Source organism: Callospermophilus lateralis, chromosome 1 (assembly GCF_048772815.1).
Source record: "Callospermophilus lateralis isolate mCalLat2 chromosome 1, mCalLat2.hap1, whole genome shotgun sequence".
Lineage (NCBI taxonomy): Eukaryota > Metazoa > Chordata > Mammalia > Rodentia > Sciuridae > Callospermophilus > Callospermophilus lateralis.
The window spans coordinates 185580676-185602572 of NC_135305.1; the positions used below are offsets into that span (position 1 = coordinate 185580676).

At 37.5% G+C, this 21897-nt stretch overlaps 1 pseudogene; it reads right to left on the reverse strand.

Annotated features, from left to right (window-relative positions):
- Positions 1-18324: 18324 nt before the first annotated feature.
- Positions 18325-18935, reverse strand: LOC143408644 (Golgi apparatus membrane protein TVP23 homolog B pseudogene; annotated as a pseudogene).
- Between the last annotated feature and the right edge of the window lie 2962 nt (positions 18936-21897).

Below are 21897 nucleotides of genomic sequence, written 5' to 3' on the forward strand. Positions count from 1 at the left end.
TTTTCTCATATATAAAATGAAGATAATATCAAAAGGCATTTGTGTGGGAGATATGGAGCCAAGGACAGTGAGTCACTCAGGTGAAATGGCTGTCTGTCAAGGGGCCTCAGGAGGAAGCTTCACCATGGTGAATTCTCCATCATGGTGGAATTCTCCATGATGAATTCTCCCAATGAAGACTATGTTTTTTTTGACATCCTGAGAGTGGTATCTTCTTTTAAAGAAAAGACTTGTTAACCAGATCCATGAAGAGTGATCTATAAACCCACATGAAATTTATGAATTTAGAATGATAGATTCTAAGGATCCCTGTGAATGGACAGTGATATTCTTTGACTGAGGCATGTTGTCTTTGTAGACAAGCTATTTTAGAAGTTCAAAGTCAAAATGTAGTTTAGTGGGAATAGCATCCTGCTGGGAGCCATCAGCCAAGTAGGTATGACAAATTCCTTGCCAGCTTACTCCCATGCTGTCTAGTGGAAGGACTTCTGAAAGGTGACCTTGCTCAAGGACCAGGGCAGGATCCGTGTTTAGGGTGTTCCCCCTTTAGAATAGGGCGGTTTAGCATAATAGGAGATTAGGGTGTTCCCCCTTTAGAATAGGGCAGTTTAGCATAATAGGAGATTAGGGTGTTCCCCCTTTAGAATAGGGCGTATCCTGCTGCTGAGTTCCTCTTGAGTGCTTAGGGTCAGACAGTATATTTTGGGAGACAGAAGCCCATGCGGAGTGGATTTGAGCAGAGAACGTGGATTCCCCTAGAACGTGTTTGTAGACGGCCGGTGTGAGTTCGGGAATAAAGAATTGCTGTTTGAATCTACAAGCTGTGTGGAGACTCGTGATTTGTGCCCAGCAAAAGACTGCGGCAGCATCCAAATAAAAGTAGTTGGTTACATGGTTGAATTTTGGAGCACCAGGGTCAGGGATCTTGTATCCATTTCTGCTCTAGGGATATTCCTCTTGTTTGAATAAGCAAGTGCTACAATCAGCTTCTCTGACTTGTCTAGTGACCTTCATTTGAATGATCTAGTCACTGAGGAATATTTCCAAACTTGGCCTTACGCATGTCTGAGATTCCATTGACTTTTACAAATCATCTTTGCATATATCACCATGCATTGTATTGATTTTGCAGTGCAACTTTCAGAGGGAAACTTTTTAAAAACTAGTCTGCAAGGGACAACTCATTCACTACATTGCCTGAAAAGATTGCTGTGGAGTTTAAATGACATTGTTAAGCTAATAAATATGGTGCGAGCTCCTCTTGATATCACTAGATTGTGCAATAGAGTGGGTTGTAATGGGTTCTGCCAAGTAGAAGAAAAAGAATTTAATAACCAATGACATAGAAAAATACTTTCAAAAATTCCTTTCTCAAAACCTCATGTAATAGGTGAAAATGGAATAAAACTCTCAAGTGAGGAATACCCTCCCCCCCCAAAAAAAATTCATTTCTCATTGACGAGTTAAAGGACTTTTGTAATCATGAATAGAAGAACTTGTGCTATATTAGCTTTTCATTAGCCAAGTGCTGCATTTAAAACTGGACAACTGTTGATCAAATTACAAATTGATTGCAAAAGTATTGAGAAGGATTTTATTAAGAATTGTCAAATGTAGTAAAGGAGTAAACAACATTCATAAGCTGGGCTTATTGAACATAAAATTTAATTTAACTTATTGAGCATAAATATAATCTTTAAGAGCTAAATCTAAAGGAAATAGCACAAACTTGGACATTAGGAGATTAGAACATTTGCCTTGTTCTGTTGACCAAAATGTTGTCTGACTTGGGCCAGTTATTTCTCTGGAATTCCAGTTTCTACAACAGTAAAGAGAGGGCCAATTTAGCTAATTCTGTGTTTAAGCTCTAAAATTTGTTTTTTAAAAAAATTTGTTCTAATTATACATGACAATAGGATGTATATTGACACACCGTACATAAATGGAATATAACTTCTCATCTTCTGATTACAACAGTTGTATAATCATATATGCACATAGAGTAATTATGTCTATAACTTCCTGATTCAATTAAGTAGGGATCCTGGGAGTGAAAGTAGTAGGACTGTGATTACTTTTAAAGTGTTGAGTGTTATGAAGGGAAATAAGAGATGGGAAGAGTTTTAATTGTTGTATAAGGGAAATTGCTAACTGGTATTACTGAAAGTTGCAGTTTAACATTTTCACTTTCCAAATATGTAGGTAAAATGAAAAGCCCATAAGCAGTCAATGGGAAGTCCCTGATTATGGTGACCAACCGTCTGAGTTTGCCTGAAACTAAGAAGTTTCTTGGAAAGCAGGACTTTCCCTGTTAAGTTGGGGAAAATTCTGGGGGAAAAAAAAGGAACAAATTGGTTTCCTTATTCCTAATGCAGTCAGTATTATTTCATTATAAGCTCCAAGCTGCCTGCCATGTAGTAGGAATTGTTGCCACTAATAACTTTCAAGCCCTGTAACTGGTGCTTAAAAGGCATGTAATGTTTAAGAAATGAACAGATTTTAAAGTCACCAGCTGGGGAATGTGCAGAAAGGAATGAGACAAAGACACAAAAGGGCAGAAACAAGTTTTATCGCAGTTTTTTTTTTTTTTTTAATCTAATTATTTATTCATTTCTATCTTCAATATTTCTGAGCACATCTTCTGTGTGAAGTATGGTGTTAGTTCCTGGGAATCAAAACAAACAAGTAAAACCCCATAAATTATAGAATCACATCTCTCATGAAAATTATTTTAATTATCTTGTTATTATTGAATTTGTCTTCCTGTTTGTCCTCCAGAGCACTGTCCTGTAAGTGCTTCACACATTTTGGGACTGAGCCCAGGGTCTAGCACTTGGTAGGTGCTCAACAAATATTTATTGAAGTGAATTTCTATTATCCCTTTTGCTCTTTCTGCTTAAAAAACAAAAAACAAACAAACACACACACACAAAAAAACAAATATAAAACAAACAAAAAAACCCTTTCCTTTCTTTGTCTCAAAAGGATTCAAGTAATATATATATATTTTTTTCTCTAGGACTCAAAGCACTTGGCAAACATTTTCTGAGATCTTTACAGCCTGTCTCTGAAATAGATAAGAAGTACCTTGATAGAAATTGTACCCATCCCTGGCTATGGTCTCTTTTTGGTTCTCTTATATCCTATTACTGATGGTTCACTTGAACTTCCACAGCAGGTCAAGACACAGTTTAATAATTCTCATGGCTCATTTTGGGCATTTGCAGGCCAGTAGTCTCAGGAAATATGTAGACTTCAAAGGTGCTTATCGGAGGCAAATTCAGATCAAAGCAAACGGTACAGTAAATGCTCCAAGTATATGTCTCTGTGTTCCACAGCACAGGGCTATAAAGGTCTCCTGAGGACATAAGCCAGAAAGAGCCACCTGGAGTTGTAATTTTCCAGTCCTTCTGGAGATTTTGGTGAGGTCATTGCTGTTGATTCCATTTTGAAGTTTGGCAGCAGGAAGGGATCTTGGGATTTGACTGTTCGAGTGTCACTATGCTGAAAATAGGACAAAACAGTAAGACATTTATGACAAGGCTGTTTGCTTTTTGCATAGTGTCTGGAATTGAAGAGCTAAAAATATTATTGTTAAAAAATCCCTAATTAATTCTTATCACATTCCAGTGAGACAGATGAGGATAATATTATTATTTTTAATGGAAAGAACTAATGAATCCTTTAGTAATTATGGAGGGTCACATATTAAATTAACAGTGGTGTGCTCACAGACATCTAGTATGACCACCATAAAACACTTCTCAGGCTCAGCAGGTTGTGAACATTTGAAAATAAATAAACTGTAGGATTTGCCTCATATTATAGGGTTACAAACCATATGGTAGATGCATTTTTAAATTTAATTTACTTATCATCCATCAATGTGACCTTATTGTTAATAGCCCTTACATTTGATCTGTCTAATGATTGCTCCAATTTAAACTGGAAGTTTGTGGATAAATATGCCTGTCCCCCCCCCCCCGCCCCTCCCTGCACCCCCGCAATGGTGTAAACTCCTGTATATGGGCAGGAAATGTCCTTAAACTTGAAAACAGCAATTGGACAATTAATTATCTTGTTAACACTGTAGCCAGTCATTCTTTATTTTATGTGTGTGTGCATCTGAGTGTATGTGGGCTATCTACCTGGCTTTATTACAGGTCATTAGCATCTCTTAAAGAAGAAAACAAACTGGAACTCTTTCTAATTCTGCAGGGTCTGATAAAGATGTAGAAGGAAGCAATTAGCTTAGATAGTAATCTCCTTCAGCCACTACTTTGGAAACATACGTGCTTTTAAAAAAAATCAATCAATCTACCTATCATGGAGTTGATATGGTCAGATGCTTCAAAAAAAATCACAAAATATAAAAAGAAATTTATAATTGCAAGTCTCCTTCCTATTCTGTGTTTGCCATCTGTCTAGATGCTTCAGCCCTAGGTAACCACTTAATTTCTTAGATATCTAGATTTTCAGAGTTTTAATAAATCATATTAAAATGGAATAAAATATGGTTTCTTTTTCTCCTCCTTTTTACATAAAAAGTATCATCTTATAGACCCTCTTCTGCAGGTTATTTTCTTCCTCCAACAAAGTATCTTGGTGATCTTGCATTAGCAGCTCTTAGAATACTCTATTTTTTTTCCCCCCACCTGCACAGTAGTTCATCATTTTAGGTCATTTTCAAATTTCAGTATGGATCTTAATTAATTGGGGTGTGTGTTAACATGCACAATGCTGGGCTGTATCCTCAAGTCTCAAGTCTTTGATTCAAGAAGTTGTGGGGGTAGGGGTCTGAATATTTCTATTTCTAATAAGTTCCCAGGAGATGTGAATGTTGTCTGTAGACCACACTTTGAGAACCGATGCTTCTGATGTACTATACTATGCTTAGTATGTTGATAGTAAAGATTTTTCCAATCTCTTGCTTTATAAATTATTCAGCAATGAATATCCTTATTCATATGCCATTTCAAAGAGGTGTCAGTATTTCAGTAGGATGTTTCCAAAAATGAATCTTTTAGTTTGAAGGTTATATACATATGTAGTTTTGATACACAGTGTCAAATTGGTGGTGGTTCCAACTTATATATTATCTGAAAATACGAAAGTGCCCATTATACCACTGCAAAAAGAGTCCATGATAGGGGCTGGGGATGTGGCTCAAGCAGTGGCACGCTCGCCTGGCGTGCGTGCGGCCCGGGTTCGATCCTTAGCACCACATACAAACAAAGATGTTGTGTCCGCCGATAACTAAAAAATAAATATTAAAATTCTCTCTCTCTCTCTCTCTCCCTCTCTCACTCTCTCTTTAAAAAAAAAAGAGTCTATGATAGAACTTTTTTTGGGGGGCTAGTTTGTTAGGTGAAAAATGGTTTTAAGTTGCATTTATTTTTTCCCTCCCTCCCTCTCTCCTTTCCTTCTTTTCTTCTTTTCTGTAAGAGGAATTGAAACCAGGAGTGCTCATCCATGGAACTGCATCCCCAGCCCTTCTTAATTTTTTATTTTGAGACAGGGTCTCACTAAGCTATTACAGCCTCACTAAATTGTTGAGGCTGGCTATGAACTCTTGATCCTCCTGCTTCAGCCCCCCAAGCTGCTGTTATTACAGGCATTCACCACCATTCCAGGCTGCGTTTATCTTTTCATAGAATCAAGGGACATTTATATATATATCTTTTGAAATGTACTTTCTAGAGTAAGTTATCTAATCATTCTAGACCTCAGTTTCTTTATTTGTAAAATGAAAATATTAATAATTCTTAGGATTATGTGGCATAAGTTGATATGAACCCATAATTTTATTCTTGATTCTAAACAATCAGTGAAATCCCCATCACACAATTTCATTCATTTGCCAATTATTTATTTATGAAATACTTATTAAGCACCTACAATATTCTAAATACTAGGGATTAAGAGGTGAGAACTTCGTCTTTGAGGAATTCACTGTCTACCTGGGAAGACAATAAAATGACGGCTATAATGATGGTCCTTACAAAGCCCAGGCGAGGGAAAATCCAGCTCTCCCTGGGGATGTCAAGGAGACAGCTTCACAGAAGATAGCTTGGAACTGATACTTAATGATGCAGGGAGTTTGCCCAATGGACAAGTGTGGGGCATGTGAACTGGACATGGGAGAATGTGGTTATTTAAGGAACCATTATAATGTTGGTGTTTATAGAGAGGGGGTGGGAGAAAGACCACTGTGATTCTCTGGTTCTTATCAGGGGTGGGAAGAAGACCTCAGTCTCTTTAAACTGGCTCACTCCAAACCTTAGACTAGTATATGAATATTTCCCTCATATTTTTAATAGCCAGTTTTCTATTAGTTCTCTAGTTTTCTTTTGACCATGACATTGGCGGTCAAACTCTTCTTTGTCTCCAGTGAAGATTTATTTGGGCCTCGTTGCATGAGCTTGCCAATTTAATGTTCCAATCTCTACCATATAACTCTTAATGAGAGAGTCAGAGGTTAATAGAAAAATAACACAGAGGGAATATGTCTTGAGCTATATTTTTACGAGTGTATGTTCTCAAGGACTATTTGTAGAGGTGTGGGGATGTTCTGAACATATTAGAAAAGAAATGATGCAGGGTGTGTAATGATGTAGCAAATGTTGTTTTTGTTATTTTTCATAAATACATCTCTATATATCAATCCTTTCATTTAGCTACCAATTTTGTATCTTTTTAATGTATTCTGTTATATTTCCATATGATTGAAAGTCTCCATAGACACCACTTTTTGGCTGCTTCAGCTATTATCTATTTCTTCATTCAGTGGATGGGTCACAATTTGCTTGTTTATTCTCTTGCTTTTAGACATTTGTATTTGTAAATAAAAAATAAATCCCTAAGTATATCTTGGATAGTAGTATAATGGGCAATAATAAACTGTGTGAGGGAAAAATGTTTAAGAAAAGCTAAGTAAAAGAAAGCTATTTTGGCTATAGCAGCAGCAATAAATAAAGGTAACAGTAATGATTCTTATTTATTTAGCATTGTAGCTAGCAGTATATTAAAAGTCTGGCATGTTTTAGATATTGGGCTGCATAGTTCTCCCAAGGTCACACTATGAAGTCTGTACTGTTACTGACCCTCTATGACATATAGGGAGATTTTGTATTTTAGTAGAAAATTGTAGCACGCCCTTGTCAGTTATCAGATTTTAACTCTGTTTCTTATCTTTGAATTAGTTTGTACCTCTTTGCAAATTTCAGGTAACTTATAATTGCAACCTATGTCTTGTCTGGTAGAAATCTAACTGATTTTTTTCTCTCACTGTTACCCACCTATAGATTGAACCCAATCTTGTCACCTTGCATTAATTGTCAACCCTTATCAAATTTTCAGTTTTTCCAATTTCCTTTAATATCTGCTTACAATCCTCCAAACTAACATTTCCAGTTCTTCTCCCTTTTTTCCTTTCTTGGTATCACCAAGAACAAAAACCTCACTGGCCAGATCCTTATTGGCCTTGTAGCTGGCCCTTCCCCCAAGGATCTGAGGAAGCTCTGTGAACTAAAGACTGTGACTTACTATATACCTTAAGACTCCTTACTGCAGCAGACCACACAAAGGCTGATTTCTCTCTGGAAAAGACACTGTCTGGGCCACTAAGCAAGTTGGGCATAGTGCTCAGGTTGTGCATGCCCTTATACGAGAGGGAACCAAGACTATAAACAACCTAACCCAGAACATTGAAATTTTAGCTTCAAGAAACCCTCATGGTTATACGAAATCCCATATATGAGGTTGTGAGGGGAAAGGTGGGGGGGAAGGGAGAGAACTGAACAACAACAGAAGAGGTAGAGAGGGAAGATGGGAGGGGAGGGGAGAGGGGATAGTAGGGGATAGGAAAGGCAGCAGAATACAACAGTCACTAATATGGCATTATGTAAACATTGTGAATGTGTAACTGATGTGATTCTGCAATTTGTATTTGGGGTAAAAATGGAAGTGCATAACTCACTTGAATCAAATGTATGAAAGATGAAAAAAATAAAAAAAAATAAAATAAAAAAAAAAGGAAAACAAACAAAAAAAAGAAATTTTAGCTTCAAGAAACTCAAGCAATGCAACAAAAATCACAAGATTTCCCCCTACCAACTGGGCTAGATAACTTCAGGGCTCAGCTCTTTGCTATAATACAACATTTTATATTAATATTTCTCCTTTAAGGTGTCTATTCCTTAAGAACCTAAAACACCTGAACTTTGCCACCACTTCTCAATAGGTGGCTCAACTGTTTTTGCAGTAAAATACTACTAAGAGTCCTCAGGAGGTTGTTGCTGAGACCCTGAGTCACCCCACTCAGGAGGCTTATGATTGCATCTGAGTTGTTCAGCAATGAACGGCATTCATTTATCTTGAACAATGAGTGGACTGACAATGCTGAACTTTACCTGAGCCCTGTGCTCCTGGAAAAATAGTGAGAGCTAAGAAACTGCCCTCTCCTGTTCTGATGAAGGGCTTACTGCAAGACGGCACTATATGAAATAAGGAAAAAGAAAAGTCAGTTCTTTCTACTATAATTTCATGGCACAGAACACTACTACTATTCCATATATTTGGGATATTTTCCCACCCATCAAGCAAATAATTCTGCAGGGATTTTTCCAGCAGACACCATATGGATATCCTGCAATTCATTTCAACACTGACATTATCTACTTGAAGAAATGCATCAGATCACATAGGCTGAGGGCTCATGCACAAATCTACCCACCGCTTCAGACACTAGTAAAAGCAGTATTTTGTTAGCGATACCTCTGCCCAATTGGGTATGAATCCATGTCTCCCATGAATCCCTTTTCATCTTTCATTAATTTGGTAGAGTGGCTCACAGAACTCAGGCAAAATAAAGAGAAATGAAATTATGGCATTTTCCGGTAAATGGATGGAACTGGAGCCTATCATGGTAGGTGAAATAAGTCAATTCCAAAAAACCACAGGCTGAACTTTCTCTCTGACATGCAGATGCTAACTAACAATAAGGGGGTAGGTAGGGAAGAATAGAAGTACTTTGGGTTACACAAAGGGAAATGAAGGAAAGGGAGGGAGAATGGGAATAGGAAAGATAGTAGAATGAATTGGACATTACTTTCCTATGTTCATATATGAATACACAACCAATGTAATTCCACATCATGTACAACAGGAAGAATGAAAAGTTGTACTCCACTTACGTATAATATGTCAAATTACATTCTGTTAGGTATAATTAAAAAGAACAAATTTTTAAAAAGAAAGTTAAAAAAAAACTCAGGCAAACATTTGTGTTCTTGTTTTATTATTAAGGATATTACAAATGAGACTGATTAGCTGCCATATGGCAGAGAGCACCCAGCAAGCTTTATGGGAAGGAGTTCAGAGTTCCCTTGCTGTCCTGGATCACATCGCCCTCTAGGAACTTCCATGTATTCAACTATCAGGAAACTCATCTAAATCCTGTGTTTTGGGGGTTTATGGAAACTTGTTATATAAGTATGATTAATTAAATCATCAGCCACTTGTGATCAATTTAACCTTCAGCCTCTCTCCCCTCCTTGTAGGTTAGGTATTAGTTGGGGCTGAAAATCCCAACTCTCTAAACATGCTCTGTTTTTTTTTTTTTTTTCCAGTGACCAGCCCTCAATCTTGAAGCTATCTAGGGCTCATTAGCATTAAAAAACAAAAACAAAAACAAAAACAAACACTACTCTTGTCACTCTAGATGGTGCAGTGATTTTAGGAGTACATGTCAGGAAACTAGGACAAAGACCAAATACATATTTCACAATATCACAACCATACTTCCCTAGATGGCTTTCATAAGACTCAGGGATGAACCCCTTATTTACCCTGGACAAGACCATGTACAAACCCTTCAAATTCACATTTCTTATTTCATAAATGCTTAGCTGAAATATTTGTTCCCATTGACCAAACTGAAGAAAACATTCATTAACTTAACATGATCATATGTTAGTCAGGATTCTCTCCTTTCCCCAGGCCCTGAATTTTGGCCTATCTGGGACCTGGGACAACGAATGTTCCTTCCAAGAATCAGCTGACCTCAAGGAAAACCATTCTGTGATCAGCTGTCTAAACAGGCCATCCATGTGACCCATCTCTCCACACTCAGTTCTTTCTAGCATTATTTACTTCTTCTTATAAAAGTCCTTTTCTACCAGACCGTTGACATCCTTGAAGACCTTATGGTCAGAGCATTCTCCCTATTGTGTTAGTTCTTTCTCCCTATTCAATAGTTTCTTTCTCTCTCTCAAAAAAGATTCTTTTTATTGTCATAATCTTTTAAGATAAAGTCCTTTCTTAATTAAGTCTGGATTTAAATTTTTCTTTTTTAATAGACTTTATTTTTCTAGAATAGTTTTAGGTTCAGGGAAAAATAGCTCAGAATGTACTGAGATTAACCTCTCCCTCATAAACCTGCCGCCTCCCTATCAACCCCTTGTACCTCAGTAGTACATTTGCTGTAACTGATGAACCTACATTGACATACCATTACCCAAAGTCCATGGTTTACATTGGGGTTCACTCTTGGTTTTGAATATTCTATAGATTTGGATTGATATATAATGATACGTGTCCACCATTATACTATCATATTATAAGTATTACTGCCTTAAAAAATCCTCTGTGTTCTGTTTATTCATTGATCCCTTCCCCAACCTCTGGTTACCACTGATCTTTCTTTTCTAGAATGTCATAGAGTTGGAATAATACAGAATGAAGTCTTTTCAGATTGGCTTCTTTCAGTTAGCAATATGTATTTTAGGTTCCTCTCTGTGTTTTTCATGGTTTGATACCCCATTTCTCTTTAGGCTAGAATAATATATCCCATTTTTGAATGTACCACAGTTTACCTCTTCCCAACTGAAAGTCATATTAATTTCTTCCACATTTTGGCAAGCATGCATAAAAATGCTATTAATATCCATATGCAAATTTTTGTGCAGACAGACATTTTCAACTCCTTTGGGTAGATACCAAGGAGTAGGATTTCTGGATTGTATTGTAAGAGCCTATTTAGATTTCTAAAACATTGCCAAGCTGTCTTTCCAAGTATATGTGTCATTTTTTGTTTCTTTCACCAGTGAGAGTTCCTGTTGCTCCACATCCTTGTCAGTATTTGATGATGTCTGAATTTTATGGTACTGATTTTCCATTTGCATATCTTTTTTGATGAGGTGTCTGTTAAAGTATTTGGCCCATTTTAAAATTAAGCTATTTGTTTTCTTTGTTGAGTTTAAGAGTTCCTTGTATATTTTGGACAACAGTCCTTTATTAGATATTTTTTTTTTGTAAATATTTTCTGTTTGTGGCTTGTTTTTTCATTTTCTCAATGGATTTTTTTTTAACTTTCCAGATATTTTCAGTCATGAAAGACTTTAAAATAGTAAAAAAGAAAAAATAAAAGGTTGTTCTGTTGAAGCTCTCTCTCTCTCTCTCTCTCTCTCTCTCTCTCTCTCTATATATATATATATATATATATATATATATATATATATATATATATATATATATATATTTGTTTTTAAGCTAACTTACAATTCCATAAGTTTTTAGAAACTGATAATCATATTTTTTCTCCTTAGAAATGCAAATAAATTGCATACAAAATGTAATTGAATATTGCCTTGAGGATAGATAAACCTGTTTGCAGAATTCCATCTGGCATTCCTTATTGCTTAGTTGTGTGGTTCTTTGATTATCCTTTGAAGTGGTTGTAACATCTTACTGATTCTGTCATCAATTAATATGTTAAATAAAACCTTTGGTACATGTTCATTGTTATTCATTTGAATGAAAGTCATGATTTTACCTTTTAAAAAAGTGATTCTTTAACACTGAGAAAAGTTGTTATAACTTAGGCTACATGGTAGTGGAGACTTGTCTCCCATTGGACTCTTGGACCACAAAATACATGCTCTATTCATGTTATACTTGGAAGCAAAAGATAAAATGGAGAAAATGAAAGCATGCTGCTTATTAGGACCAACATGCCAATGGTGAAAGCCATTGTATTCTGAGAAACTCAAATAGAAAAGAGCAGACAAATTCATTTACAAAAAGTTGGAGTATCTACCTTTCACCTAGAATAGGTTCTGCCAAAAAGCCTGTTCAAGCCTTTGGGAATCAGAGCAATTAGCAGAGAAATCAGACTGCTCTGCTGGGCTTAAGGACCTTTCCCAAACAGAGCTTAGACTGAATATGGAATTCTTAATTAACATTCTGAGAGGGTGGTCACATGGGGCTTTGTGCCCAGGGTGCTGTAGCAGTTGCTTTGTTTGAGTGAAGTCCCCTAGTGTTAACAGTTGGATATCTGCAGAGTAAGTGCAGACAATACTTGGACAGACAATTGAAAAAGTAATTTTTTGATGCTTTCTCCAGCTGCTGCTGACAGATTAGCTGGGATGTTATCCAGGTTCTTTCACTGTAGCTGATAAAACTTTATGAGAGGAGTACACGAGTTTCTGCATTAGTGTTGACTGAGCTGGGAAATTTGGAAACATTGCTGCATTTCTTTTATGGGCCATGAGTCAACTAGTCTAGCATTTGCTTGTTGGATGTTGTTCTTGTTGGGAGGAAACATATTGCTACAGATAGATAATAATTAAAAAAAAATACCATGCAAAATTGTTATTCTAGCTGTCTCTTTGTCATCCATTCCACTTTATCCTGCTTTTGAGACTGCCATGCTTCTTGTCTCCAGCATTGGAATAAGAATAGATAAAGTGCCTTAGGGTTAGCTGATCTGCCTTGCCACAAGGAATAGGGGATTGCTGACCTGGGCAGAAGCCAGCATATAGATGATGTTATCTTTAATAACAGTGATTTCTCAGGGAGTGGCCAATCAGAGTAAAGCTTAGAGTTTTTATTCAGTTGTGGAAAGACTATATCATTTTATTCCTTGGGTGTGTTTGAGAAAGAACTGTAGCCCCACTTTTTGCTAGAAGTGCTTTTATGTCCGCAAGAAAAGCCATCTTGAAAAACAAGTGGATGCAGAGAGGAGTGCCTAAAGAATCACAGAGAAAAGAAACCAAAGCTCTAATGACCTTGCATTTAAATGCCATTGACCTCTGCTCTTTTTAGTGACTTCAGCCTGTAAATGACCCTGTTGTTAGAATCAATTTGATTTTGGTTTTCTGTCACTTGAATTCACAGGATGTTTTCTATCATCAGATAATGAATGTTTCTAGAGTCCCAATTACTTCCTGCTGTTTATGTGGTGCTATTGTAATGCCAGGTTTGTGGGTTCCCAATAGACCTCCAGGAGTCAAATCCTATGCAATCACATGAGAGTCTTTATTGCAAGCTCGAGAGCCTGGACTCACAACCGTTTCTGACGCAGCGGTCCTGAGGAGTGAGTTCTGTCCTTTGTTCAGTGAGATTTTATAGGTATTTGGGGATACTCTATGTGATATCACAACATCACACAGCAAATCATTTCCCACCACGGGAAAATAAAACAACAACTCTTAACATTGATTAGCACTTGGGAACAAGTTGGGTAGGGGTGATTGCTTAGTACAAGAGGGGGATTCGTTTGAACTGATTGGTTTAATCCATGAGGGGGTGTACAGGCTAAACTACATGGTTTCCTAACATGTTATCAACCACCAAGACTACTGGGGGGTCATCTGGCATCCCAGGTATTTTCCTCGTCTCGTGCTGATTGGTGGTTGCTATGGGTCCTGACCTAGCCTAACTGAGTCAGGGACACCTGGCACTGAAGATCTCTCTTGTTATTTGCAGACAAACAACTCAGCAGGGTGGTGGCTATGTGCCTAGGAGTGCTCTGTGGGTTTTTTCCAAGGACAAGGGTCATGCCCCCTCCCTCTGGACAGGTCTTGAGGTAGAAGCTGGGTTTTCAAAATGGAGTCACATCAGTTTCTCACTATAGTAAGTATGCAGAGGGGATTTAAAAACATGACGCAGACTGTGATCTCATCCTTGGTGGAAGAGCTGAGGTTGTGCTCACAGATCTGCTCTAGAGATCTTAGAATTTATTCAATCTTGGAAGATCTTCACCTTTCGAAGTCCTAGCAGTTAGAGTTGTGTTAATCAGCTTTTTGTTACTTTGACAAAATACCTAAAACAATCAACTTAAAAGAAAAGGTTTTTTGGTTTATAGTTTTGGAGGTTTTACTTCCCACTTGGTTGGTCCCATAGCTTTTGGGTCTGTGGAGAGGCAGCACATTGTATTTGGAGTGTGTGGTAGAGAAAGCTGCTTATCTCATGGCACCTGGGAAGCAAAAAGAGAGGAAGAGATCTGCATGCCACAATCCTCTTCAAAGTCATGGCCCCCAATGACCTAAAACCTTCCACTAGGCTCTACTTCCTCAAGGTTTCTACCAGCTCCCAATAGTGCCAGGCTGGGACCAAACCTTTAACACACAGGCTTTTGGGGGACATTCCAGATTCAAACTATTATAGAGATACAATTCTAGACTGGCTTTCTGTGATCTTCCAAGGACATAAAACTTCTGAAGAGAGAATAGGATTGGTTCTAAATTGGAAAAGCAGGAGAACTCAGAACAGTGTTTCGAAGAACTTTCTCTGGGAAACGCAATTCCACAGATATGTAGGAGATTATGCTCTTATTTATACATCTGTAAGCCTAGGACTGTCTTAACATCTCTCTCTGATCATCACTGTTCACTCCCTAAAGAGCAGGAGCTGTGTTTGTTTTATTCACCACCATGTCCCCAGGGCTGGCTCCTAGGAAACATCCAGTAATTGTCTATTAAATTCAAAGAGCAAAGAAATGAGCAGGCGTCAAATGCTACTGAGTTTTTGGTAGGTTTCTTTTTATGCTTCACCACTGATTTTCATTTCAGAACCTACAATTATCAGGTCCAGGGTTTTTCTAATTAAATTTACTGGAAATTTTACTCCTTCATGTCATATACATATATTTTGTATTTAACTCTTTCTGTACTCTACCATCAAAAGAAATCCATCATATAAATTTTTCTAAGAAGAAAGTTGTCAATTTGTAACTATGAACAAGTGTTGGGTTGGTGAAATCTCTATGTGCCAAAGGTAGAGAAATGAATTATATATAAATACCTGAAGAAGAACGTCACATTGATTTTTTATAAAATCATGAAATAGCTTGCAGAAATAGCAAAGTCCATGTTTTTGAGCTGTATACATGATTTTGGTATTACTGGTTTAGTTGCAAAAAGGTGAACACAGTAAAGATAGAAGAAAGAAGAATGCCACCATTAACTACTTTTCTCTGCTATATTAGTTGGAATATTAACTTTTTCCATTGCTAAAGGGACAGAAACCATGAATCCAATTCCACTAACTTCCCTGGAAGACTAGATAAGAACCATTCAATTATAGGTTGCTTATTTATCTAATTCTCTTGACAGTATTTGCCTTTGGTGAAACAAATCACCTGTTGAAGGGGGAAAAAAAGCCATTTAAGTGATTACAATCTACTTCAGCTAATTTCCTCTTTAACCTATTTGTAAGCCAGCAAGAGCCGATAATTGTAATGAATAGTTCTTGTGGGAAGTTTTAGTTGACATTTGGATCTCATTAGACTTTGAAAACTTCTGCCATCTTCCTCTTTTTGCATTCTTTTGCTGGGATTAGTTTTCAAGGAAGTCTTCATTGCATGGAATGTAATATCTGAACTTTAAAGCTTCAGGATTTGAACTCTGGCCCTCTCCTTATTAGCTATGTGAACCAGCATAATTCTTATTTTCTTTTTGCAGCTGTAAAATGATTTTTTTGAATGATTAAGCGAGTTAATAAGTTTACAGGTATAAAGTGCTTAACAGTGTCCAGCATGTGGTGAGCACACAATGACAAAACTCATTATTAATAAGAAGCTCTGAAATGGAAAAGATGACCGAATAAAGATGAGATACTAGAAAAACAAAGCAATTTTCTTTTTATAATGAACTTATCAACTTTGGAAAATTTAGCATATTATTAATAGAAGCCTCCTCTATTATCAATACTAGAAACAGACATCTTTTCAAGTGCTGGTACCAAATTACTTCTGTGTTATAAGTTCAATACATTCAGAATTCTTTATGAAGGTTATCATATTTTAGAGGCATAGTGTATAATACTCCTTGGATTATAATATCTTTGTCCTTGTGAAGAATTAAAATAAATTAATAGGAATGTCAACTGAACTCCTCCTTTTTATGTTTTGAAGTAGATGCAATTTAAGGGTGAAAAAAAGTATAAAATGGAAAAATCAGTATCTGCTGAATGTAATGGTTTAAAAAAATGTGTGAGAGAAAATAAGAAGGTGGAGACAAAGAATAGCAGCTTCTCCTAGGGCAGATATGTGAGGGAAAATCACATATTTCATTGCTACTTTGTGGATGTGTCCTTAACTTTAATTTTTACCCTTTTTTTGAGGTTGTAGAGTATAAATACTATTCTTAGACAAATAAGTTTTGACTTTCTGTATAGAAGATTTATGGAGGTTTATAAAATACTAATTTAGGAAGACACTAGAAATTTCTAGTGTGTGTATATGTATGGACAAGTTTGGTTTACCATCTTGGGATATTTTGTTCAGGCTAAACTTAAATTTGTGGTTTGAACACACATCAGTTGTTTCTGCCATTAAGAATATCACTTAAGGCCAATTTAGATGGACTTAAAGCTATGCAAGTAATCCATACTGTAAATGATCTCATATGCAAAAAGAGAAAAAATAGGCTACCATTTTTATTTAGTCAATATTTTGCTTTGAGTTTAGGTTTAGTGTCTTGTGTATAGAGGAAAGCTAAGGAATTTTCCCCTAGTCTAGAAGTGGTTTTAGCCTGGAGAAAAACTAGCCTCATATTGCTGAATAAATAGTTTGGTACCTCTGATCTCATTTAAAAAATGTTCCCTAACTTCCTAGCAGTGCAATAATTAGACTTAACAGAAGCCTGTATTATAAAATAAGTAACACTTGGTCAGAACTATAACTTGGAGCAGTTAAGAGAGAAGTTGGTACCTCTGAAGCTGACTCCTTTTAAAAAAACTTATGTTCGTATCACCAGCATGCATTTTTAGCTATTATTTCTGTCTGGATGACTAATTTTGTCTTTATCAAGTTTTTTTTTTTTTTTTTTTTTTTTTTTTTTTTTATCCTGACTCCCTCAGTACCAGTTTCTAAAGTGTCCTCCTTCCTCAACTCCATCTTTTTTGTTTGTTTGTTTTGTAAACAATAGTTTTATACAGATATAAAGTTGTGCACCTTCCAAGATATCATTCCAATAGACATTTATTCAACTAAAACAAAACACCTTTAGAGATATTTTAACAACGTACAAATACATTCACAACATAATCTGCCGATTAAAAGACTCCAACAAAGTTTCCAGTACCTACAACAGAATTTACAAATGCCTACAATAATTTGTAGATTGGTTTACTTTACAGTTAAATATATTGCCTTGTTTAAGAAATATTATTAATACAAATGTATGGTTTACAATATCCCCATTATAGCAAGAAAAAAAATAGATTCATAAAATGTCTTTAGGCATTTATTATGCCAAGTATTTAAATGATTATTCTTACTATGACATAAGAATAATGTGCATTTAATACTAAAAGATTTTATTAGTCCCAAAGCCACTGAAAAGTTTTCAGGAAGTTCCAAAATAAAATCTTACTATCCTTTCCATGAAATAAATAGAATAACAGCAATCCCTAGGTATCCCTTAAACATTAGCTATAAAGATTCCATTTATTATTTAGGCCTTAGGTATAAAAATAAAAGAAAATTTTAGAAACTAGTTAACACTACCAGCCTGAATTTTGTCTTCACTTGTGCATGTCTAAGTTAAGCAATTTCAACATGAAGTATGTATTTAAAATTAAGATTTTTTCTTCTAGCTGTTTAACTCATAGACAAGCCAAGTGCTTACTCTTAATCATGGAATCAACTTATTTCTGAAAATAACCTACAGAAATAGTATGTAAACACACATACCTTTGAGACAGACTATATTCTATGGATCAAAATGCAAATATCTCTGTAACATATGTAAAGTAATACATTAATTTGGGATATACTTATACATAACTATATGCATACATATGTTCACCATAAAATAAATTCTGACAATGTTCTTAATATCATACTTCCCAGCTTCAACTACTAGACAAAGAAAATAAAAACTTTGTTTAAAAAAAGAAATCAGTTTTCATCATAATTTTGTAAGTGAAAACAAAAAACCAACGCTCCTCTTTGCAACTGGATTGAGCTCTAAACAGTTCATAATCAAGAATCTCTTCGGCCATTCCCCAATATCACAGAAAACATAACTTTCTCTCTATTCAAGAAGTCTGATCATCTCTGGTGTTTTGTTTTAAAAACTGCTTTCCAAGAGAGGTTGTAGCCATGCTGGTTAAATTCTTCCGGCTGCCCACTTTGCACCTGATGTAACCATACAGGTTGGCACCTGTAGTACCACGCCCATGATAACCACAGCCAACCAGTTCACTCTGAAGGAGAAGAGAGCACTAAAGGCAAATATCACCCACAGCACTGAACAGGCAATTAGTCCTAACCAAAAGATTCTTGATTCAGCCTCTGAAACAGTTTCATTCTCCTGAGGAAATGCCTTCCTGGACTCAAACACCCCATGACTCTTTCCATCCTCATCAATATGATTCTGCCACTAAAGGCTTAACCATCCGTCTACCTGTGACATTTTTTATTGCCCAAAAGTCACATGACAACAACAAGATAATTGTCACCATACAGGCAATAAAGCTGCTGCTGAGCAATTCACAGAGAAGATAAACTATAATGGCACTCACTCAAATGGAAAAAACGATGCCACTGGATGTCAGATTTTGGATTTTCTTGGTCTATTAGTTGTCTCTTCTTCTGCATCAAACAATGGAACATCTTCAGTGTCATCATTGCTTTCCTGAGACAACATGGTGACCCTGCACCAGCCCCATTTCTGGGAACCATATCAGTGCACCAGCTGCCAAGTCCAGTCTGCAACTTATGTGGCTTCCTCAACTCCATTTTATTCTTCTAAGTGAGGAGGGTGGAACTTGAACAAGAGAAAGCACAAAGGACTTTGCTTTTTTTAAAATTTAGTTTTTAGTTATAGGTGGACACAATATCTTTATTTTTATATTTATGGGGTACTGAGGATCGAACCCAGTGCCCCACGCTGAGCCACAACCCCAGCCCGGATTTTACTAAACTAAGACTAAAACAGACTTAAAGAAGCCTCTGAGAAGCCATTTAGCCTCAGGATCTGAATTCCTGGGTCTCTGTTTAAACAAATGCATTTCTACTTGAGGAAAGGTCCCTTCATGCCATCTTTCTTCTGGACATAAAGTCATTTAGCTCTTGCTGAATCTGTATGGTCAAAGAACTTACAAAGTGGAAGTTATTTTGGATCCTGTGTTTGGGCAAAGCATATTGAAAGGTATTGTGAAGTTTGGGAAGAGAGAAAATGAGATAGGAAGGATGAGTTGGTGTCTGCACTTTTCATAAACAGCTGGGGCTATGAGCAGAAACTCTTTAAAATTGCACATCTGAATGTAGCATCTGGTGTAGTGGGAACAATAGAGCTCTGGGGACTATGGAAGAAGTAGGAGAGCTTGTCAGATTTCATGTAGTTTTGACACCAGACCTTAAGAACAGAATTACCAACAAGCAATAATAAGATGGGATGTAGCCTCTCAGAAAACATAGTCAATAGGACTTTAGCCTGAATTGTCGCGACCCCTTGCCCGCAAGGAAGACGCAACTCAGGAATCTTCTTTCAGCAGTTTATTCAGGCCTTGATTAAAGTATCTTTTAGTGACCCCCTCTCCCCCCGAGCGCCCAAGCACAGCCTAATAAAGCCTCCCACGTACCAATCTTAAGCCGCCACGTGGATCTTTCTTATAGGGTGGCAAGGGATAGCGTGCCAACTCTCCACAAAAGAATTTGTTTACCACAGGCCACAGTGGAAGCCAGCGCCATCTTCTAATGGCGGCCACAATCTACAACAATGGCTTACCACAGTTCCCCCTTCTAATTTATAAAACAATGCAGGCGAAAGTAGAGGTCCTATCCCACTGTGCAGAAGCGGCTGCAATGTATGGTTCAGTCCTAAGGAGGCGCCTTCCCCAGACCTGACCCCATATCAGCCGACGCCTTTTTTCGTAGGGCGGGGGCGTGGACGTCAAACCCGCATGCAATAGGACATGCTTTCCTTGAGGTCCGTTGAGGGATCACTCAAGTGCAGTGCTTTGCCTCGCATCCTGCATCGTGATGAAGGTGGACGAAGGGGGACAGCTGAGGCTGTTCTGTGGCTGTACACAACGACAAACGAGTTGACAGCACCCTGAAAGAAAGGCACGGACTTTAAGGCGATAGAGAAGCATTAGTGTGGAAACCCACCTGCATGCAATGGCAGCAAGACCGGCAGAGTGCAAGGGCTTTCCAACACTAAGAGAATAACGAGGAAAGACATGCCGATCCCAGTGCAATGTTATAACAACTTGGGGTGCAACGACCATGTCAAAGATTTACTGTTTAAGCTGCGCAAGCCAGACTTGAGGTGAATTGCCATTTTCTAAAGCTGCAAGAGCTTGGATGATCATAGCCTTATCGTGAGCATTGCGGGCCTTGAGGCGATAGAGAAACCACAAACAGAGAAACATACCGAAGCAACACATTGCACCAAAAATGCCTACCCCCACCCACTCTTTAAAAAAGGAAAAAGCAGAAGATATCCAATTGGTGAATTGACCCAAAGTCACGGGATCAACACGGGTGCTATTCAAGACAGCTATCTGGGTTAGTTGAGACTGGATCATGTCTTCCGCTTCCATGGACCAATTTCCAGCCAAATATTCGCCAATGATGCGGGAAGCATTCCTGGAATCATTAAATCTGACAGAGGTTATGCATAAATGTGCACGTTGGTCAACACAACCCAAAAGCACTAAGTCAGCCAATTCTTCTACCTGAGCTTGGAGTAAGTCTATTCTTTGGTTGGCAGCTAAAATCCCTGACAAAATATGTTGATTAATTGTATTTTGGGATTCAAGTATGGTGGAAGTTTGTTGGACAACTTGATTAATAGTGGCAGCAGTTTGTACTTGATTGGCCATAGCCACTTTGGCCGTAACCGCTGCAGCAGCAGATATCGCCACGGCTGTCACTATAGCCGCTGTGATTCCAAAATCTCTGCGGACTCTAAGTAGCTCAACAATAGGGAATTTATCAGGATCCGCAGTGACCGGGATTGGGACGAAAGTTGGAATTTTCATAATCACTGCTACAGTCCAGGAACCATTCCAACACTCAGATAAGAGACAGGTAGTATGAGAACAATCCAGCATCCCCGATGAGGTGGCCTTAGCCAAAAGGAATAAGAAGGGGGATTGGACACAGACCATTGCAGGAGGCAATGTGGCATTATACAACAGAGAGTTGAATGAAACAGATGTAAGTCTATTACCTTGTTCACTTTCCCTAACAGTACCAGAAATATTAGCCAGCCAACTTTTGGCTCCTACCAACTGAGCCAGTGCAGAAATATCGGCTGAAGCCCCCTTTTCATTGGAAATCAGCCATTGAAACCAGGACCAACCTACTCCTGTAGAGGAGCTGGCACTATTGTTAAAGTTATAAACATACCTATTAAGAGAGGGGGAAAGGGAGAAACCTTTAGCAACTTGATGTTTCTCCCAAGAATGATCCTGACAAGGCGTAAATGTTGGGGGGAAACCAAGATTAGGGGAACAGTAAGGAGAGGCCTTGAAATGAGTGGCATTATAAATACTACTAGAAGAAGGAGGCAATGGGATTAGTACCTCGGAGATAATAGCCAAGGTAGTTATGTTAAGAGCAGAGCTGCTGTTTGCGGGGGTCTCTGAGCCTGATTGCTT